Source organism: Oreochromis niloticus, linkage group LG15 (genome assembly GCF_001858045.2).
Source record: "Oreochromis niloticus isolate F11D_XX linkage group LG15, O_niloticus_UMD_NMBU, whole genome shotgun sequence".
Taxonomy (NCBI): domain Eukaryota; kingdom Metazoa; phylum Chordata; class Actinopteri; order Cichliformes; family Cichlidae; genus Oreochromis; species Oreochromis niloticus.
The window spans coordinates 3,574,094-3,579,751 of NC_031980.2; positions in this window are offsets into that span (position 1 = coordinate 3,574,094).

Sequence of the window (5,658 nt, forward strand, 5' to 3'; positions counted from 1 at the left end):
GCCTTGAGACTAGGAGGGCCAGGTTTGAATCCTGCTCATGGCAACATTTTTTTTCACCACTTTTCAGCAACAATTTCTCTGTCTTTACCCCTTTCAGTAGAATTTTTGGCTTTTCACCACTTTTCAGCAAAAAAGTTCTGCTTCTTCACCTGTTTTCAGCAGAATTTTCAGTTTCTTCACCGCCATATAACATTTTGCAAGTTTTCAACTTTTTCAGCTTTTTCAGCAGGCAACTTCAGCGTTAAGGCATCCACACAGCATTTTCGCAGGAAATGCAAATTTTTCTAGTATTGTGTGAAGTTGCACTGGTTTGGGAGTGGTTGTGTGTGTCACATTTGCGGTGAGCTACTGGCTGTAATGGGGTTGGACTAATAAGAGGCAGGTGTAATTGATGGCACTGATACACTAGTCTACTTACAGCCAACACTACAAACACTGCTGTGTTACTTTGTCTCTCTGTGCAGGCCAGGGCCTATTATATGCTGCAGCCTAAAGGCAGTTGAGTTGTAAAGGCCGGAGTGGTCACTGGCCGTCTTACAGGATGGTGGGTCTTAGAGGACAATTGCTATTCCTGTTAAAGTGATCGATGTGTGGAGTGCAACTGGCCCTGTGGCATAGCTGGCTCTGGCCTTGGAGTGTGTGTTTGTACTGCGTACTCAAATGGGACACCGGACTGTTGTATCTTTTATTTTTGTATGAATAAATTACCTTTTACATTTTATAGACTGTCAGCTTTTTGCCCACAGCTGAGACCTTTAGTCAGACCTAGAAACCTTTGTGTTTGTTACAACTAAGCTTTGATCGTGTCCATAAAATCTTTTTATTTAGAAGTCCCCTTTCAGTTTACTGTTTGGTCAGCTGTGTAATTTAACTTCAATATTTAGTATGAAATATGTCAAAATGCACCAGCACAAAACGCTGGCTGTTTAAAAAAAGAACTAATGAATATTCCACTAAAGCAGATTCCTATGGAAATCTTTGGTACTTGATTTTCTTCTGTGCATTGCTCTGTTTTGGACATATTTGCAAGTGTCCAGACAGGAAAGCAGTCCCCCTTCTTAGAGTTTAAGAGTTAATAAATATGTGAAATAGCACTGCTCTGTAATGTGTTGTACAGCACTGTGGACCATGTCCTAACTGTGCATTAGGGTTAATTTTTCCACACAGGGCTTCAGGAAGTAGCTGACTTTTTGAGCTGGGTGGAGGTGTTAACCATCCAGATACAGTCTTTAAAGACGTGGATTTCCCGACTTCACCAGCTCCATTGGAGCCAATTTAATCTTCATGAGGTCATCCAAAAACAAGGTTGGACATCTTGAGCCATTTTTTGTTTTGTTTTTTTCCATCCATCCATCTACTTCTGCTTATCTGGGTTGTTTTGTTTTTGGCTTATTTGTTTGGTTGCCTTTTTAATAGGAGCAGCTGATTTATTTATCATAACACCAAGGAAGAAAGTGTGGGGCTTTGGTGAGGCTGATCTCTGTAATTAAAAAAAAATATATTGATTTAAACTCTACAGACAGCAGAATAAAAGAACAGGGCAATGTCTAAAGTTTAGACATGGTCCAGTTTTGAAAGCCCTCTGCACAAAATTTAACCAGACTTTAACAACAAGAATGTTCACTGACAAACAACTTGTGACTAAACACATCCACATTTACTCTGATTTTAACGTCAAACTGACTGTGGTCACATTGTCTCTCCTACCAGCAGTCAGTAATGTTTTCAATTAACCCTTACCATCATTTTCCTTTTTCTTGTCCTATAGTTGCCTTCCCAACATTATCTACATTTAAAATAGTCTATTACTCGCATCTTTCCTGAACTAAACCAAACATTAGAGGACATATTAACTTTTAAAGCTTGATGTAAAAGAAAAAGAACACTGAAAGTGGTTCCTGCTGACTATGAAAGAGTTTCTTCTTAATGCAGTTTCAAAGTAAGTGATGGTATACTATTCTCAGGACTCATGCCTGTACTTATATTTTATTAGAGAAAAGAGTAGTTCAGCTTTGAGGAGACTGAACCAACTGATGAAAGAAATTCTTAGCTATGAGACATATTTGCTCCTTTGTAGATACATGTGTATATATGTGTGTTTAAATATCATGGTGAAGGACACTTCAGCACATCAGGAGGAGACATGCATAGAAACAAACGCCTTTACATTTGTGGTATCTTTGCTTCAAGTTTTCCTTTTTGTTTTGCTTCACATCACTGAAGATTCTCCTACTCCGAGGCATTCATAAACTATGTTACATTCAACTTTCAAGACAATGAGGAAGAAACATGATATGTCAACATGGCATTACACACAGAGCAACGATTTTGATGGCGACAAACTACAGTGTCCTTGTTTGCCTGTGCAAAAGTACATGTGTTATTCTGCAAGAAACTATCAAAAAAAGAAACTAAAGAGCCAATTCTTAGTTCAATTTTTAGTTGATTTCACTGTATTTTATTGTGCTGGCTATTGAGTTGGATTACATGATTTAAGATTTTGGGACAAGACAGGACAAAATGTGCATTATGAGAGACAGACAGCAAAGGTTAGTGAATGACATGCAGTAGTGATATACAGGGTGGGCCATTTATATGGATACACCGTAATAAAATGGGAATGGTTGGTGATATTAAAGTCCTGTTTGTGGCACATTAGTATATGTGAGGGGGCAAACTCCTCAAGATGGGTTTTGACCATGGTGGCCATTTAGAAGTCGGCCATCTTGGATACAACTTTTGTTTTTTCAATAGGAAGAGGGCCATGTGACACATCAAACTTATTGGTAATGTCACAAGAAAAACAATGGTGTGCTTGGTTTCAACGTAACTTTATTCTTTCATGAGTTATTTACAAGTTTCTGACCACTTATAAAAATGTGTTCAATGTGCTGCCCATTGTGTTGGATTGTCAATGCAACCCTCTTCTCCCACTCTTCACACACTGATAGCAACACCGCAGGAGAAATGCCAGCACAGGCATCCAGTATCCGTAGTTTCAGGTGCTGCACATCTCGTATCTTCACACCATAGACAATTGCCTTCAGATGACTCCAAAGATAAAAGTCTAAGGGGGTCAGATCGGGAGACCTTGGGGGCCATTCAACTGGCCCACAAGGACCAATCCACTTTCCAGGAAACTGTTCATCTAGGAATGCTCGGACCTGGCACCCATAATGTGGTGGTGCACCATCTTGCTGGAAAAACTCAGGGAACGTGCCAGCTTCAGTGCATAAAGAGGGAAACACATCATCATGTAGCAATTTCAAATATCCAGTGACCTTGAGGTTTCCATTGATGAAGAATGGACCCACTATCGTTGTACCCCATATACCACACCAAACCATCACTTTTGTTGTTCCAACAGTCTTGGAGGGATCCATCCAATGTGGGTTAGTGTCAGACCAATAGCGGTGGTTTTGTTTGTTAACTTCACCATTCACATAAAAGTTTGCCTCATCACTGAACAAAATCTTCTGCTTGAACTGAGGGTCCTGTTCCAATTTTTGTTTTGCCCATTCTGCAAATTCTGTGCGCCGATCTGGGTCATCCTCGTTGAGATGCTGCAGTAGCTGGAGTTTGTAAAGGTGCCATTTGTGAGTAGCTACTATCCGCCGAAGGGATGTTCGACTAATGCCACTCTCCAGTGACATGCGGCGAGTGCTACGCTGTGGGCTCTTGCTGAATGAAGCTAGGACAGCCACTGATGCTTCTTCATTAGTGACAGTTTTCTTGCGTCCACATTTTGGCAAATCTAACACTGAACCAGTTTCACGAAACTTAGCAAGCAGTTTGCTGACTGTAGCATGGGAGATGGGTGGTCTCGTGGTCTTGCATTGAAATCTGCTGCAATGACCCGGTTACTGCGTTCACCAGATATCAACACAATTTCGATCCGCTCCTCACGTGTTAACCTCTTCGACATGTCAATGGCTGTGAACAAAGAGAAACTTGTAAATAACTCATGAAAGAATAAAGTTACGTTGAAACCAAGCACACCATTGTTTTTCTTGTGACATTACCAATAAGTTTGATGTGTCACATGGCCCTCTTCCTATTGAAAAAACAAAAGTTGTATCCAAGATGGCCGACTTCTAAATGGCCACCATGGTCACCACCCATCTTGAGGAGTTTTCCCCCTCACATATACTAATGTGCCACAAACAGGACTTTAATATCACCAACCATTCCCATGTTATTACGGTGTATCCATATAAATGGCCCACCCTGTATAACACAATGGGAGAGTAAATACAAGACTGAAGAAAAAGTGCAGTTTGTCAAGAAGAGTCCTCTAGCAGTTTGAACCTATAGCAGCAGCAGCAGCAGCAGCATAACTATAGGATGCTTCAGGAAAGAAGAAAAGAGAAAAGAGAAGAGTAGGAGGAATAGGGGGGTGTATGTTATAAAAAAAATATAGAAGAAAAAAATAGAACATATACATTGAAGCCATGAAGGTAATTTTAAATATACAGCACTGCTGGTGATGAAAGATAACACTACAAACTGTGTGAATTTAACAGCAATAATCCTTATATAGGACCAAGGTCCTGAAGTTATCATTAAGGCCAAGATGACTGGTGGCCTTAGCCAATCCAATAGCTAATAAGAAAAATAAATGGATCTGAAAAGGAACCGTATGGAGTCTTTTATATTTTAACTTCAATTTTTGAATTTATTTAGTTTTATTTACTTACGTTTTTCTTTTTAAATTGCATTTTTGAAAACATTTTGAATATTTGTTCTTTCATTTTGACAAAAAAAAAGGTTTTTACTGAGTGTAAAATATTGTTTTTATGTAAATCCCTTTTTCCATTTGAACTTCTTAATAAGATTAATAGTTCATTTAGAAATAATTATTCTAGATAATTATAGTATAGTATATAATTACTCTTTTTGTTGTCCATTAAAATATCAAATAATGAATCATTTCATTAACTTCTAACTAAACAAAAAGCATTAATAATTAATTTGTAAAATAATGTACTAATGTATATTTTATTGCACAATTAGCTAGCTTATTTACTTTATACGCAAAATATCCCCAGCTTAAAAAGGACCAGATACAAAAAACCATAATATCTGGGGTCATACAGTAAGTCAATAAATGGGAGGGTTACATCAGGAAGATGATCTGATGTTAAGTTTATAATATTCCACGTTAGGATTTTTAATGTGGAAGCGCCTTAGAGAATAAGGGAGGTGCTGAAAACAACTTTACTATTCAAAAGTGCTTTTATTGAAAGAATTTTCTTTTTCCGTTTTCTTTTTTTTCATTGCACAAGCGTCATTAATTATTTTTATTGTGCAGGAGTCTGTTTAACCAAATTATGTAGTCCATTAATGCCGCTAAAATAATTATAAAAATATGAATAAATGGTCACAAAAATAAATAAAGCTATCATTCATGGGTAAGTGTGGAGGATGACTTCAGCAATCTTAAACTACATTTGAAATTACATTTTTCAATTTATTTTAATTAAATTAAAGTTAATATCTATTTTCAAGGGCAACCATCATCATGTAATGTAATAAACTGAATCAGAGGTCCGTGTTTTGGCCAAAGACTCTAGAATTAATTTCCCCACACATGCCTCTTATTATTCCCTGTAAAGGGTTTGACCTTTTGGTATTTACTGATTATTCTGTAACAATCCT